Source organism: Xenopus laevis, chromosome 9_10S, assembly GCF_017654675.1.
Source record: "Xenopus laevis strain J_2021 chromosome 9_10S, Xenopus_laevis_v10.1, whole genome shotgun sequence".
In the NCBI taxonomy this organism is placed as follows: Eukaryota; Metazoa; Chordata; class Amphibia; order Anura; family Pipidae; genus Xenopus; species Xenopus laevis.
In genome coordinates, this window is record NC_054388.1 from 95,344,854 (window position 1) to 95,362,993 (window position 18,140).

The following is an 18,140-nucleotide window of genomic DNA, read 5'->3' on the forward strand; positions in this document are numbered from 1 at the left end:
ATTTTGCCCATTAGTGAATCTGCCCCAATGTGAAATGCTCATAAAGCAGCCACAGCCACTAGCGAATAAAGAAGGTATTTTTATACATCTTTTATATAACTGCACCAGCATTATTGCTTAACAAAAGTAGTGTGTAGTATGTGAGAAATGTTTAACTTTTTAAAGTCAGAGTATTATGCTTAAAGGCCTGCTTCAGCATATTATCAGAAGCATCGATATCAACAAACACATGGCTGACATAGTGCTGCTAGACTTGAGGGCTTGAAATTGCACTGGCTTCTAAATATATAGGACTTTGTTTATAAAGTAGTGCTTCGGGTTGATTTTTTGAAAATTTCTGCAAAAATTTTACTAGTCCGGCCCATCTGCTCCACTTCCTGCTGCCTCCTTTCCCAGGCTGTGAGGGGAGCCAGCAGCACTCAGCACACTGTACTGTAGGATAGGAACCAATCAGCAGCTAGGCTGACTTAATAGGGAACTGAAGCCTGTCTTTGCTGACTGCAGGGCTGTGATTGGCTATCCCCCTACTACTGTGCTTATAGCATGGACCTGTAGGGGATCTATAGGGAGCTCAATTAAAGAGGACATTTTAAAGATAATATTGATATATGGAAGAACATCCATTCATTATTGCCTACAAGGTTGGAGGTTTTTTTTTTATTATACATATGTAGGGATGAGTGAAATATTTCAATAGTTTAAAAAATGTTGGATGGTTTAAAAAATGTTACGCGACAAACACCTCATTGACTTCAAAGCGTTTGGTAGATGTTTTGCCATTTCATGAATTTTCAGCAAAACAGGTCACATTCGCCCATCAATATATGTCTCCTTTAAAATATTATCACAATGATTAACGCATGCTAGAACATCAGCAAGTTTTTATTCATAAAGAAATATTGCTTCATAAAACTAAACCCAACTCTCCAGAAGCTACACTGGAAATAAGTTTAAAAAAATTACAGCCCTCAAGGTTGGATTTGGTACTTTCTGTAGAACAATGACTGCTCTGTAACTGAAAGATTTCTTACATTGTTGTTTTATTTTCCAACCAAACATCAGTTTTCCTGAAGCTTTCTTCTGTGTCACATCCAGTTTGTTGCCCAAACTTTTTAATACTGATGACAAGATTTCAGTGCAATCAGAATTCACTTGGGAGCAGACAGAGCAATTCCTATAATAAATTAATTTAATTTCCTTGCTTCATTACTCATGCTCAATCGAAAATGCAATGATTTACTTTATACATAGTCATTTTCTAAAGAAAAAGATTGTTGCATGCTAATATTTTATTTATAGCTGACTTTAATGGAGTCTATCTAGGGAGCCGGATCAGTCTCTGAGTCTGGACTGGATTTGCTAAGTCACGCCTGCATGCTCAATTTGTAAAAATATGCAGAATATTATTTTTAGATGTGTTTTATATTCCACTGTAAGTGGAAATCATTATTTCATTTCAGATGGTTATAAAGCCCATCTATGTCAAGGATATGACAACCATGTAAAGTCAAAGTTATTATTAACCAAAAACAGCACAATTCTGAAGGTAGTAGAGAATAAATAATTATGTGATTATAATTATAAGTAATGATGGTTGTATCTTATTGTCAACTGTATGACAATGACTGAGATGGCTAAAATATTCATAGTTTTAGTCCCTGTGTGCACACTACCATAATATTCTTCTCTTTAATATTGCTGCAATGCACTAACGCTTAGGGGCAAATTTACTTAAGGTTGAATATCGAGGGTTTATTAACCCTCGATATTCGGCTGTCGAAGTTAAATCCTTTGACTTTGAATATCAAAGTCGAAGGATTTAGCGCTATTCGTTCGATCAAACTAAAAATCGCTCGATTGAACGAAAAATCGTTCGATCCAACGATTAAATCATTCGAATCGTTTGATTCAAAGGATTTTAATCCATCGATGGAACGATTTTTCATCGACCAAAAAATACTTAGGAAGCCTATGGGGACCTTCCCCATAGGCTAACATTGACTTCGGTAGCTTTTAGGTGGCGAACTAGGGGGTCGAATGTTTTTTCTTAAAGAGACTATCGAATGGTCGAATAGTCGAACAATTTTTAGTTTGAATCGTTCAATTCGAAGTCGAAGTCATAGTCGAAGGTCGAAGTAGCCCATTCGATGGTCGAAGTAGCCAAAAACTAAGATCGAACTAAGTAAATGGGCCCCTTAGAGGCACATTTATCAAGGGTCACATTTCAAATTCATGTGAGTTTTTTAAAACTACCATAAACTCCCATGAACTCGAAATTTGACCAAATGAAATTTATTAATAAAATCTAAATTTTTTTGAAACTCGGATGAATAGAATCGACCCGAATACTCAAATCGAATTCAAATCGAATTCGATTAGAATTTAAAAAACTTGATTAGAGTCGAATGTCAGGAAGGCTGCAGACAATTCGAAATTTATCCCTGGACATCTTCTGTTGACTAAAACAGCAATCCGACCAGTTTTAGGTGGTGAATAGTCAAATTTGAGTTCTAAGGTTAAAAGGCCAGAGTATGATAAAAGTCGAAAATCGAACTGAGTTTTATAAAAAAAAAACTTGAATCTAATTTGAATAACTCCCTAGTCAATTTTACAGTTTTGACCATAAAAAACGCAAACATTTTCAATTTGACCCTTGATAGAGCTGCCCCTAATTGTATTAATTGGGGAAAAACATCTGAAAACAGTGAATCAAAAAATGTTGCATAAAAAAAATTCACAATTAAAGTAATTCTGGCATGGGAAAAAAGGATAAGCTAACAGTGCTGCTCTAGCAGAATTCTGCACTGAAATCCATTTTTCCAAAGGGTAAAAATAATTTTTTTAAATGTAATTTTGAAATTTGACATGGATCTAGACATTTTGTTAGTTTCCCAGGTGCCCCCAGTCGTGTGACTTGTGCTTCGATAAACTTCACTTTCTCTTTACTGCTGCACTGCTACTGCTGAGTGATTTCACCACCCTATACCCCCCCCCCCCGCAGCCCTTCAGCAGAACAATGGGAACAACTCCCTGACACTTGCATTGCTAGTTGTTGATATGAGAATAGCACTCAGTGATAAAAATCCAAGTCCCACTGCTACTCCTCCAGTTACATTAAGCCTGAGATAGCTGCCTGTACACCAATATAACAACTAAAAAATACATTTTTTGGTTCAGGAATAACATTTCATTTTTATTTTATATGTAAGAGTGAATTATTTGTAAGGTAAATAGTGTAATTTAGAACTACACCATAAAATTCATGAAAAAAATCCCTTTAAGGATGAACAAACTAGTGATGAGCTAATCTGGCCCAATTTGCTTTGCTGAAAAATTCGCAACACTGATGAAAACTTTGCAAAATGCACGGAAGTCAATAGGCTTTAATAAAAAATAAACTTTTTTTGTTCCTGAGACTATTTTTGGCTTGAATTTTTTCTGCTTTCTGGAAAAAAAAGTCGACTTTGTCTGAAAATGCAGAAGTCATTCTTCTTTCATAGAAGCATTGCCCCTTGCATTGCCCCATGCTTTCTAGATCAACCAATTGGAAAATAGCCTCTCCCCTTTTATGTAAGGAGCTGTCCATGGTCAGGTTTGGAATATACTGTATTGGTAACATGGGAGCCATTGATTTCTATACTGCAGAACCCTGGAGCTGCTACCACCCTGAACATGAAACAATCCTGACTCTGAAAATGTTAGCCACAACTTCTAATTTGCAACCACACACACCCAGAATTGCAACTCAGCTCCCCATGCAACCAAAATTCAGCTGGAGTTATGGTTAAAAAAGGCTCATTGTGGATAATAAAATATGTAAATTTTCAAGTTCACACTGCACTTTTGTCTGTAAATGACCCCTGATATGTAGTAAAGCAAGAGTAAGTAATATGTTGCTTTACCCACAGTCACTTGATCTCAGACAAGGAAAAGAAGAAGACAGATTGAGAAGTTTAACCAAATGACTCCTTCCTTCTAGCTAGTCTAATTGTTTTTTAATTATTTTATTGAGCTCTCATACAAGACTAAGTACATACAGTGTTAATACCCTGGTCTAAATTTTACTCCACTCTGCATGACATTATAACCACTAGTGACGGGTGAATCGGTGCCATTTAGCACATTCACAAAACTGTGAAGAATTCACAAAACGCATTGAAGCCAATGGGCGTCAAAATCATTTTGACGTGCGACAATTTTGGAAACATAAAAATACCTGTATAACAAAACTAAACAATACAATATTTCTTTGCCCTTGCTTCTTATGTTTTTTTTTTTGCCTTGCCTTGAACAGTTACCTACACAGCTATAAAATATAAAAAAAATAAAGATGTTCAAGTCTTGATTCTGTCACGCTTCCTCTCACATCAGCTGCCTTTGCTTGAGATCTATTGTCTGACTTAAAGTCATTTTTACAGCACTGCCAGTCATCCAAACATCTAGACAGTTATCTATAGAACATTGTAAGGGAATCCCAGTGGAAATGCATTGGACTTTTTTCATGCTTGTGTTGTGTTTTGTATATCGTTGTGGTAAAAATGTGACCTTTGCACCCATTTTGAACTCTAAACCCTACCATTGACTTCATAAATTTGGCACTCCTTTTGTTATAAGGCAGCTATGCTGCAGCCTCGAAACATATACTAACAGTTTTATATAAAATTTAACTAGAAGGGCTAAATGGATTGTATCTAATGTCAGTGCAATCAGCGCACTCCATCAACATTCAGCATGAATTCACCCATGAGCCACATTCAAATGAAAAAGCTGGGGAGCAACACAAGTATGAAAAAGTCCCTAGGGGTACCAAATTAGGGCTGTGATTGGCTATTCGGTAGCCCCTATGTGGGCTGTCAGCCTAGAGAAGAATCTGTTTGGCAGGACATCTAGTTTTTTTACAACCAAAACTTGCCTCTAGGACTGGAATTCAAAAATAAGCACCTGCTTATTGGCCGCAACATCCAAGGGATAGTTGAGCAACAAGTTACTCAAAATTCACTGTGTTACTAAGTGCAGAAAGGTTTTTTTATGGTAGCAACACAGTTACAGTGGCTTGCCCCTACATGTTTTAAAAACAAAACTTGCTCATTTGTGGAAGAAAGTATGATAAGAATCATGTTCATGACAGTTGTCTAGTATCTTGCATCTTAGTGTATACCCATGAACTGTTAACCTTACCCTAGGGATACCACAATGGCCTTTGCTGGTCACTTTATTGGATACACTCTCACTATCTGAAATAATTTCTTCAATGTTTTTCATGAGTTTTTTTCATGCTATTTAGTTGAGAAATGACTACATATGTTTGTGACAACTATCAACAGATTAATGTGGTCATTAATTATATAAACAAGCATTCACTAGGAGACAGCACATAATTCACCCATGCATAAAGAAAGCTGCACTTCAATTATGTTGTATTATATGAACATTAAAAAGCCCACCTGTGTTAAACCCAAGTCTATTAGAATGGCCTTTGTGGTCTATATGTACTTTTGTATTAGAAAATAACTATGTTGCACATGTGGTGGGCAAAGAATAGTCAATACCAGGGGAAACAGTCAATAAAACTGACCAATTATAATTTTTACCATGCTACTGAATTCAAATTCAGACTCCAGTATTCACTATATTATCAATAACATTTTTCTTCTTTTGATTTTAAAGGGACAATGACCTCATTTGAAAGTGCATTAAAAATGTTATACTTGTATGTTAACCATTTCACTGATAACTGTTCTTAAAGTAGAACTAAACCCCCAAACTAATGAAAACCCCTACCACCTTCCCTCCATAGTCCCCCACCTCCTTTTTCCCCCGCACATATGTTAATACCTGTAAATGCCCCTAAGTCTTTAATTACCTCTTGATGCAGCGGAGCTGACGGATGCCATCTTCACTGCTTTGGGAATGCACTGTTATTTGGGACCAGAAAATTGCTACAACTGTGCATGCGCCGATTCGCCACTTACTTACTGAAGACTGTCGAAGTGGTGAAGATGGCGCCCACAAGCTCCACTGCGCTGACTCTGCATCGAGGGGTAATTAAAGATTTAACTTAACAAGACCGCACGGCCTCGGGCGCCCGCCCACTAAATCCGGCCCTGTTAAGAGCATAGATAGTTTAGTTCCATCTCTGTGAATTTAATATTCTTAGATTCATGTCTGATAGCTTATGATTCTTTTTCAGTACAGAATCTTTAAGGTTTATATGTCCTTGAATGTTACAACTTGTTTTTACCCATTACTGGCTTAGTCCAATCATAACTCACAATCACTGCAGAACCTCAACAACATTATCCCTCTACACTCTTTGCCTTGCGTCAGAAATAAAATCCCCACAAATTTGATCTTACCAACAGCAAATGAAGTCAAATGCATTGTGAGTCTAGCTTTATGACTTTTTACATTTTCTTTTCCAAATGAAGGCCCGTAAGATTTTATGGCATTTGCAGCAATAATGACAGAAAAGCTTTACCACAGTCAATAAACCCTGCAAAATCAGTTCTAGTACTAGATGTATCCTTAGTTTTCAGTTTCCTTGAACAGCACTAAGATAAATTTACAGAATGATTCTTTTATTGCACATTTTAATCAATGATTTAGCATCAGGGAAGGATATAGTGCTTTAATCTGTCACATATGCGGCTGAACAGGGTGCAGGCTCTTCCCATTAGAAGACACATCTTCCTTCAGAATGTGTATGTTGATGGTGTTTCTCTGCAATGAAACCATAAACTATCATTTCAACTAGTTGTCTTAAAGCTAATCATAGAGCTTTCATGACAAATTAATAGATCATCTCATCTTTACTGCACATGCCTTTATTTTTGTTAAATCATATGATTCCTAAGATATCTACTGATCATACTTCAGATATGGGGCAACTTCACTATGCTCCGAAAATGTGCTACAGATGTCTTCGCCGCACTTCACCATGCGTAGTTTCGCCAGGGCTGCTCAAATTAACTAAAATCCGAAGGTGAACCCAGGAAAGGTAGCGAAGTTGCGCTAGCGTCAATTCGTCAAGCAAAGTGAAGTTACGCTAGCGATGCCTAATTTGCATACGGCAAAGTACAACGGACGTATATGTAGCAGAAAATACATTACACTACACAAGCCTGGGAAACCTTCATATAATAAAATAGAGTTGTTATTTTGCCCTATACATGTGCCCACTGTATAGTTTAGGTGCCATGTGTTAGGAAATGAACATTGTAAATTTAGTCTCTATTTTTGTGGATTATTCTAAATTGTGCAAAACTATAATTATGATATAATTATGATATCTTATCATTAAGGAAACTCAAAGTGACTTCAGGAACTGATGTAGGGTTTGAGGGGGAAAAAACCAAGTGGTATTTTGGTAGAAATAACCTAAATGCATATTATATACTATATGGTAGTGTTTTGGGGGTTTCCTTAATTGAGAAGAGTCTAGGTAATTTTGTGGATAACAAGTCGTGTAATGCAAGGCAGTGGCATTCAATGACTCCTAAAAAAAATGAAGTGCATTCTTGAATACAAAAACAGCATCACATTGAGAGATGAAAACATAATTGTGCCTCTTTATAGGTCCCTGTTAAGGCCACACCTTGAGTGTGCGGTGCAGCTTTGGGCTCTAGCCCTTAAGAAAGAAGAGTCATGAGCTAGAGAGAGAGTGCAGAGACGTGCCATGAGATTGAAAAAAAATAAACAAAGAATTAAAATATGAGGAAAAACTGTCAAGGTTGGGAATATTAATGAGCTGGAGAAAAAGCACTTGCAAGATGACATGATTACTATTTACACGTCCATTAAAGGATATTGCAGACAGATAGCAGGGGATCTTTACTCCCATAGAAAAGATCAACACACCAGAGGCAACCCCTCTGAAAAGAACTTTCATTAGAAGCAGCATAGGTGTTTCTACATGGTGAGGGCAGTGAAGTTGTGGAATGCTACTGTATGTTCAGTGATATTGTGGGATCAGATTCTATTAACGTCTTTAAAGGAACAGTAACACCAGAAATGTAAAGTGTGTTAAAGGAATGCCATTATAATGCACTGTTGCCCTGCACTGGTAAAACTGGTGTGTTTGCTTCAGAAACACTAATATAGTTTATATAAACAAGCTTCTATGTAGCCATGGAGGCAACCATTCAAGCACAGGATACACAATGGATAACAGAAAAGTTCTGACGAATCTCATTTTATTTTTCAGCTTTGAATGGCTGAACCCATGGCTACACAGCAGCTTGTTTATATAAACTATTGTAACATTTCTGATGTGAACGCATCAGTTTTAACAGTGCAGCAGAACGTTACATACTTTCATGTTTGGTGTTACTGTTCCTTTAAGAGTTACTTGGATGGCTTCTTGAATAAACAATATACCTTAAGATCTACAGTTAGCTTAGTAATATAGTACAAATAAGCTGGTTTAATTTGGAGGGTTTGAACTTTTGTCTTTTTCCAAATTAAATTAGCCATGTAACGCATAGTAGGTATTTTATTTGCTGATGCAGGAAAAGTTCAGAAAAGAGATAGAACATTCCTCCTCTCACCCTCTTTTTTCACTTTTAGAATAAATTTTTTTCAATCAAGAGTTGAAAATGATTTTCTGACTTAAAGGTCTGATTGAGATTTAACAGTCTTTGTTGTTTGTAAGGTCACTGCATTAGGACAGCAAAAGTAATTCTCTGAACCAGTTAATCCCACAGGAATTTTATATTGTACTTCTATAATCCTAGACAGTTTTTTTTTTCTTACATTAAGTGAGCATTTCAAGCATCGGCATTTTGACAGACAATCTAATATCCCCAAGCCTAAAATGGAAAACAATGATTTTCTTGATGCTGTTTTAGAAAACCACACAATATTTAATAAAGCTTTTAAATTGTTTATAAATTGCTCCCTTATTGAAGGTTACACATGTTTGGCTTTTCATCAATCAAAATGTTGGATTGAACTGAAAAACAGCCTCAGTTCTGCCTATAGTTTTGAGAACATGATGATATGGATTTTACTCATTTAGCACATATAAAAACCCCCGAGAAGAATAACGATTTGCTTTGTAATATACTTTCAGGTTGTTTGTGTGTATTTGTTTTAAAGGGGTTGGTAAAGACTTCTTTGTAAGTCAATAATAGGAAGGAGCAGTTAAAGTTCAAGTTTAAAATAGCTTTCCTAGGGGTTATTTATTAAAGTCTGAATCCAAAAAACTCGAATAATTAAAGTTTTTTTTAACTATAAATTCCAAATTTTTAGTGGGAAAAAAAACATCACCAATCATTTTTCGAGATTTATTATAACACAAGGATGGAAAAAGTCAGAATCTGAAAATACTCCATCTCAGACATGCTGAGGTTGTATATAAGTCAATGGGAGAGGTCTCTATCCTATTTGGATGTTTCTGTGGTCTGGACGGGAATTAGGCCAAAAATCTGACTATTTCTGGCAAAAATCTGAAAAATTCTGACATTTTGGGAAAAAGTAAAAAAAAAATGGACCAATTCTGGAAATAAATCTGAAAAAAATGTACGATTCAGATTTTTTGCTCTATTTTATCAAGTTTTTACCCAATCCAATTAAATTGTGCTTTTTAAATAATAAATAAGGTCCAATAGTGGATTCTAGTTTAGTCAGCCTTTTTTTATTTAAATACAGTGTGAAGAGGCTGATGAGTCAGACTGGTACAGAACAAAGAAAGCAGAACAGGAGCGTTCAGTAGTAGACAGAGCGGACGTAGCAGATCTGGAACAGGACTGGCGCAGGAACAGGACTGGAACAGGAACAGGACTGGAACAGGAACAGGACTGGAACAGGAACAGGACTGAAGCAGGAACAGGACTGAATCATGAACAGGAGAGCAAGGCAGATAGGACTGGATAGCAAGGTTCAAGGCAAGATTCAAGGTACAAGGTGGGGTTCAAGGGAAAAGTCTAGAGCAGGAAACCAGAGCTAGGGGCAAGCAACAGTGCTCAGAAAGGCCAATGCTCAGGCATTGAGGGTGAGGAGGCCTTGCCTTTAATACAGCAGGGTCGGCCCTGATTGGCTGACTCCAACCCACCAATTAGGATGCTGGGTAAGATGACTAATCCTGGGACCCAGCAGAAGTATAGATAGGAGCTTGCTGGCTTCTCTCCTGGCCAGGTACTTTAGGCAAGCAGCCAGTAACCAGGAGGTTCAGGATTAAACCCCAGCAGTAGGGATGTCGCGGACTGTTCGCCCGCGAACTAATTCGCGCGAACATCGACTATTCGCGTTCGGCGAATGTTCGCGAACGTCGCGCGACGTTCACCAATTTGGGTTCGCCTTAGCTGGCGCTTATTTTTGCCCTCTCACCCCAGACCAGCAGATACATGGCAGCCAATCAGGAAGCTCTCCCTCCTGGACCACCCCCACACCCCCTGGATCACTCCCTTTCCATATATAAACTGAAGCCCTGCAGCGTTTTTTCATTCTGCCTGTGTGTGCTTGGAAGAGCTAGTGTAGGGAGAGAGCTGTTAGTGATTTGAGGGACAGTTGATAGTAACTTTGCTGGCTAGTAATCTACTTGATACTGCTCTGTATTGTAGGGACAGAACTCTGCAGGGATTTGAGGGACATTTTAGGTTAGGTAGCTTTGCTGGCTAGTAATCTACCTTCTACTGCAGTGCTCTGTATGTAGCTGCTGTGGGCAGCTGTCCTGCTGCTGATCTCTCATCTGCATCTGTTCTTCAAACAACTGCCACCTAGCTGTGTGATCTTTTTCACATTCTGTCTAAATATCAATAATAATACCGTCTCCAGAAACACCACCTGAGTGACGTTTTCCAAGCAGCAATAATATATTCCGTATCCACTGCTGTAGTGTATACGTTGCCCTTGCAGGCATTGTTTGCCCAGTCTTTAACCAAGTGCCACCTAGCTGTGTGAGCTTTTTCACATTCCGTGTCCAGAAACATCACCTGAGTGACGTAGTGTGATTTCTGCCCTTTACAGCACAAAACGCAGCGCTGTGTCAACAATGGATTTTTCAGATACATTTTTGCCCTTGATCCCCCTCTGGCATGCCACTGTCCAGGTCGTTGCACCCTTTAAACAACTTTAAAATCATTTTTCTGGCCAGAAATGTCTTTTCTAGCTTTTAAAATTCGCCTTCCCATTGAAGTCTATGGGGTTCGCGACGTTCGCGAACTATTCGCATGTTTTGTCGCAAGTTCGCGAATATGTTCGCGAACATTTTTTCCGCCGTTCGCTACATCCCTACCCAGCAGAGCCTGACACATACAGTATAAACATGTACCAGAACATAACTACAACATAAAACATATATTTTGGCAGAAAATATGTATACAGCAATTTCTCTGAGCTGCTGGCAGCTGTATGGGTCGTTTAGTGCAGATTTAACTCCATAAGCTTATCAGCGATACTACCATGGAGACAAATATAGATTTACATGTGCTTCTTCCCCAGCATGCACTACAACAATGAAGTCTAAACTCCCATTGTACTGGGTCACATGGTGGGAGGATGGTGGGTCAAATGTGACACTTTTAATGGTTTCCCACATATACAGCAAAATTCAAGCAGAGGGAGTTTATCATTAAGAAATTAATGTGTTAGAAGCCTATACTGGAGACATGGCATATACAATTTAAAAAGTAGCCATTCTAGGAAAGATAAGTGTTAAGAAAGGGTCAGTTGAGGAGAGCGATTTTTAATAGGTAGAAGGTTGTTTCTATGGAGGTCATGAAAAACAGTGACTTTATCAAAGATGGAACATGAATTCCAGAGAGTCTACTGTATTTTAAGGGGTAAGAGGGAGAAAGGGGAAATAATATAGGAACACGCCTAGCAAATTATCTATAAGGGCCTCGCCAACTTCACTAGACTACACTAGAGAAGTAACCTACTAAAGAAATAAAACTCTATAACTCAATTAAAGTAATACTGGTCACTCACAGTTCCAGAAATCAGTCGCTGTAATCATTAAGCCATTTTTAGCAATACTGTTATTCTTATAGTCTCTTCTCACTTGTCTTCCTGAGCTCTAAACTCAATGTTCAGACTCAGTGCCACTTTTGAGTTGAGGACCCCTTACTTGTGGTTATTCCTCCAGTTAGGCTTCCTCGCAGGTTGGTCCAGGAACAAGGCGGACCTCCACTGTACCAGTCATCTCCAAATAATTATTTTTGTTGGAGCAAGTCAGTTCTCGAGGGCCACATGACTGTTCACTGTTAACATGGCTATGTCCATAGGAAAATTTGTCAATGGACCTTTGTCAGCATTGTGCTACTGTATTAAGATGTGGATATAGTTACCAGAGCAAAGACAATTTGACTAGATCACTAAATGCTAACTCTATTTGCGATAAGAAAAAAACGTCTGCATACTAATGTCTGTACCTGCCCACTACTTTTGCTACAGTACAGCTGCTCCCAAGCCTTTGCTGCAGGTGTCTCGTGTAGGAGTTATTTTTAACAATTAGGGGCACATATACTAGGGTTGAAGTGAATTTTCGAATTCAAAAACTTGGTGGCTCGAGTTTTTTTAGGATTTTTAGCTTGAGTGAAGGATTCGAATGAAAAAAAACTTCGAATTTCGAAGTGTTTTTTTGGCTACTTTGACCATCGAATTGGCTACTTCGACCTTCGACTTCGACTTCGAAACGAATGATTCAATCTAAAAATTGTTCGACTATTCGACCATTCGATAGTCAAAGTACTGTCTCTTTAAAAAAAACTTCGACCCCCTACTTTGCCACCTAAAACCTACCGAGCACCAATGTTAGCCTATGGGGAAGGTCCCCATATGCTTTCTAGCTAATTTCTGATCGAAGGAATTTTGTTAGATCGATGGATTAAAATCCTTTGAATCATTTGATTCGAAGGATTTAATCGTTCGAACGACTATTCCTTCGATCGCTTGATCGAACGAATATCGGTTTAACTTCGATAGTCGACCCTTAGTAAATGTGCCCCTTAGAATTTCGAAGTAATTTTTGGGTACTTCGACTATCGAAAAGGCCAAAATCCGATTCGAATTGAAAAAACTTTCGACCATTCGAAAATCAAAGTACTGTTTCTTTAAATAATTTCGACTTTGACACTTTGCCACCTTAAACCTCCCGAATTGCTATGTTAGCCTATGGGGACCTCCTTGAACCTATAGCCAGTATTTGGCTAAGTTTGTAGAAGTCGAAGATTTGTTTTTGAAAATCATTCAAATCGTTCAATTCGAACGGTTTCTACGTTCGATCGAACTATTTGAATTCAATTGAAAACGGCAAAAGTCAATAAAAAAAAAACTTTGACTGTAGAATTTCTACAATTCGATGGTCGAGTTTCGAAGTTTTACCACTTTGAAATTCGACCCTTAGTAATGTGCCCCTTAGAATTTAGAATAATAGTAATAATAGATTTGTTTTTTTTTTTATTAATATTGCATAGTTAATATCAAATTAATTTGATAAAAATGCAATCTATCCTAAAATGGTACTACTTAAATAAGATATAAATATGTAGATAGATGAAATTCTCATTTCTTTCTTGCTCCTGTTTAAAGTGTTCCCTGGGTTTTTGTACAGACAGCCACTGCTATTTACTGTAATCATTTATTCATAATGCAACGGAATATTTCACTTTTATAGTAGGATGATAAATAGCATGCCTAGATTACACCATGACATAGAGCAATAGACTGGTTATTAAATATTTATGCCTTATGTAGCCATGTCAGGCATTCTTTTTCTTCTTGAAAAATGGCAGCAATAAGAAGTTTAACAAAAGCAGTCTAACACATACTAAGAATATACTGTATGAACATATGCATCAATCCTTATACTTATGCCAAGTCACGCTACATTTGTATGCAATCTATGGTTCTGATGGATATTTTTAAATCATAAGAAAAAATGGGAACAGGCATGTGACAGGTTTATTGAGTACAAGTAGAGATAAAGAAATGGAAATATATGTGTGGTTTAGGGACTTTTCATCAGAGTGCATTCCTCCACTGTAAACTGATTGGAGGCTGAAAATGCATAATTATTATAACATGGCATACATTTGGTTCCCAAGGTAATCTTCACTCATTCATTCCCTATCTCTGATATGCTCACATTTGCACAAAATCAAACAATTGGGAAAATTTTAAAATTTACAATAATTCTAAGCTTTCACCCTCCCCCCAGCTATGTGTTCATGTGATTTTTATTCTTTACTATTAACATTTGTATCTGTTCCAGAAATGGAAAGGCGGCACTCTGTTAAGATAAAAAAGGTGGTTTATTCCAACAGGTCACTGACCAACATCACCTGACGCATTTCAGGAGTAACTCCCTTAATTATCTAGCCTACAACTAAGGGAGTTACTCCCGAAACGCGTCAGTTGATGTTGGTCAGTAACCTGGAATATGGCTGCCATTAACTGTGATCCCTGAATCTGCACCGATGGGTAAGTAAAGGTGGCCATACACGGGCAGATAAAGCTGCCGATATCGGTCGTTTGGACCGATTTGACAGCTTATCTGCCCGTGTATGGGGGCTTCCGACGGGTCTTCCCAATCGATATCTGGCCACGATATCGATCGGGAAGGATGGATTTTTATCCGACTGACCCGTTGGAGCCCCTTGGCGCATCGTAATTCGATCGTTCGGCCATACGGCCGAACGTTCGAATTACCCCTGATATAGCCATGCTGTTTAGTGGCATATCGGGGAAAGATCTGCTCGTTTGGCGATGTCGCCAAACGAGCGGATCTTTGAGTCTATGGCCACCTTAGGAGGGAGGGGGTCTATATACAGTGGGGTAGAGTTTTTTTTAGTTAATGGTTGAATTCTCCTTTAACATACTGTGGATTCAAAAACCTAAGCCTAGTCTGGCAGCAATAAAGTCATTAAATTCTGTTTCCCCCTTAAGCTAAACAACACTTTTTTGTAGGAAAAATGCAGCCTGTATGTATATGTATTACTCCCAATGGAACTACTTTGTATACAGTCATGAACATTCGAAATCCTTTTGCTGCCAGAGGGCTCTCAGCTCCCTGTGCATCATGTTTGGAGCCCCGAGGCCCAGAAGGGTTAGAAGTCAGAAGTGAGAGAAGAATTGCTCATCTCAGCACTGCTATTACACAATCACACAAGTTACATTAACCTTAAACTGATGAATGCTTATTATCTAATAACCATTTGAAAACAAAAAAAGATATCTTTAGCACATGGTGTTAAAATAATACTGGTCCTAATTATGTGCTTTTATTATTTGGATGCCCAATGTTGTCCAAATGCATTAAAGTCAATGGGCGTCTGAATAATTTTGATGTGCGACAATTTTTATGCACAAGGCTATTCTTTTTGACACAGCAAATTTTTCGCTGGTAAATTAACGCAACAGTTTTTAGAATTTATTCGCTGGCAGCGAAACACAGAAATTCGGCACAAGTTTGCACCTGCCAAATTCATTCGCCCATCACTATTAATTCTAGATGATCTTTTAGCTCAGAACAGGTCATAGTGCAGGTACTATACAACAGTACCTTCTGTAGCCTTATTACACAGATACACTTATGTATAATTTTGCTAGGTTAGGGGTTGGGCACATTTGTGCTTCTAAAAAAAAATACGTTTTTTTTTTAAAGAAGAAGAGCTCTTTAAGCTTCTGGAACACTGAAAAAAAAAAAACATATTAAAATGCTGGTGAGGGAAGGTTAATGTTCTGCCAAATTACATTCTCATTACAATCTTGATTAAGAGGATGAGTTATCATGCAATTAAAACCCATATATCTTTTGGCTTCTGTATAATGTAGCTGCAAGTAGTTATTAAATACAACCAGCCTAAATAGGGGTATTGGTTCAGGTTATAATTGGATAACAAGAGTAAGGCGCAAAAATTAAGAATTTCTGTATTGCTCAAAACGGGTTAGTTAACTGTATGATGAGCTTTTAGTATCATGCCGATAGTGGTATCCTAAAACAATATGCAGTTTGTTTTAATAGAATCACATGGATAATTTTATTCAGCAGCTCTTGCTAGGATTCCATTTGTCTTGACAACCAGGCAGCAGTTTTCCAGACTGGAAGATAAACAGCAAAAAGCCTGAAAAGATAACCAATACAAAGTAGAAGCATAATAGCTAAGAACATTGTTTTTAAAACTACAAGTGAAGGGCAAGTGCAAAGTTGTTAACAAACTACAGGTCACCCTGTACCATACCAAAAATCACTCAAAGGTGAGTTACCCCTTTAAAATAGTTTGTGGTCCTTTAAAGAACTGAGGTCAAAGGGGATTGTGTTATAGTGATTGGTGATCAGCAGTGGTTTCTAAAAATTTCTTTTGACACGGTTGCAGAATTCACAAGGCAAACATATAAATGGCCATTTACAAATATAACAGCAAGGGGCAGAGTTATCAAGGGTCAAATTTCGAGTTTTTTGAACTCCCACAACTTCGAAATTCGAATAAAAAAAGACCAACCGAAATGTATTTAAAAATTTGTTTTTTACAAACTCAATGTTTATAGTGGATACTGACGTTATGTGTCAACACTTTGCTTTGTAACCTTATTGCACGATTGTCAAACCAACTAATGTTCTAATGTTGTTTGATATATGTAAATCAATAAAAATATTTAGTTAAAAAAAAAATGTGTTTTTTTCTGCAGGTGAATAGGCTGTATTCATTTGAAAACGAATCGTTCTAACCAAAGTAACATCGTATTCAATAAAATTTGATTTGAAGTTTTTTTGAATTTTCAAAGTCCACCAATTGACTCCAAATAGGTTCTAGGTGGTCCTCCATTGGCTAAAACAGCGATTTTTTTAAAGAGACAGTACCTGATAAATTTTCGATATTCAAATTTTTTTCGAATTTGGACTATTCCCCAGTCGAAGTACACAAAAAATACCTCGAAAGTCGATTTTTTTTACTTTGAATTTTCACTTCAACCCTTGAAAAATCTGCCCCAAGTGTGGTCACTCTAAAATGGATGCAAACTTACTTATTACTTACTTACTTATTAACCCTATTAATCAAAGCTACATGTGTTCAAGCATACTCCTTGCACTTCTGTATAGTTTGACAAAAAACAATTTTGTCCATCCTGCATTTCCTGCACCCACTGCTCCAACTGCTGCAGCAGGTTGCATCAATAGGTGCAGCAGACTTGCAAATGAAAGATAACATGCGCAAATAATTTTATCAACAAAAGCTGGAAGTAACAACGTAAATCCAAGAGAGTTGACTGCAACTGTGATTTTCTACCACACATACATACACACACATATAATTGCATGTATTTTGACACACTGAGCGTAACTCCTCATTTAAGGGGAAAACAGGAGCTTATTTTTTATAGAAAAAAGGTCCTTTGTTTGTTCAGGGCCCTCCTTGAAGGTTTATCCTTTGACTAGAGCCAATATCAAGGTGCAACTTTTGGTCAGGGCTCTCCTCATGTTCAGATAAAAGTAAAATACTGCTTTTTCAGTCATTCAGATATAGTTTTAAGAGCATCTATTACATAAAATGAATTACCGGTATGGGACCCATTATTTGGAAACTGTTAGCCAGAAACGTCCGAATTATGGAAAGGCTGTCTCCCATTGACTCCATTTTATCCAAATAACCCGTACTTTTAAAACTCATTTCCTTTTTCTCTACAATAATAAAACAGTAGCATGTACTTGATCCCATATAAGATATAATTAATCCTTATTGGAAGTAAAATGAATGGATCAATTTATTTGGACATATATTGAATCTATTTGTCTATTAATTTTAGAGACAGACAGATACAGGTGTCATTTTTAACAACCTATTACTGCTAAACCAATAAATTGCTCTGAAACGGTGCTTTCTCCTATCTAAACACTACTTAGCAGTGATGGAAAAATTAGACATATTGCTTTATAAGGCATTCTCTTCAAAACTCATTCACAAACCTATAATCTATTTAATACACTTACATGGCTGCTTATTCTAAAGTGTTCTAAATGTCATGTCTTATAGAGAGCGCGGGCAATTTTAAAGTCTAATTAATATTATCTATTACTAATTAAGGCCCAGATTAAATTTTTCTAGAACTAACCGTTATCGTATGATGTCAGTTTTTTCGCATGTACCCTATGTGAAACAATTTCACTCAATATCTTCTCATTTGACATTTACTCTGAGCTT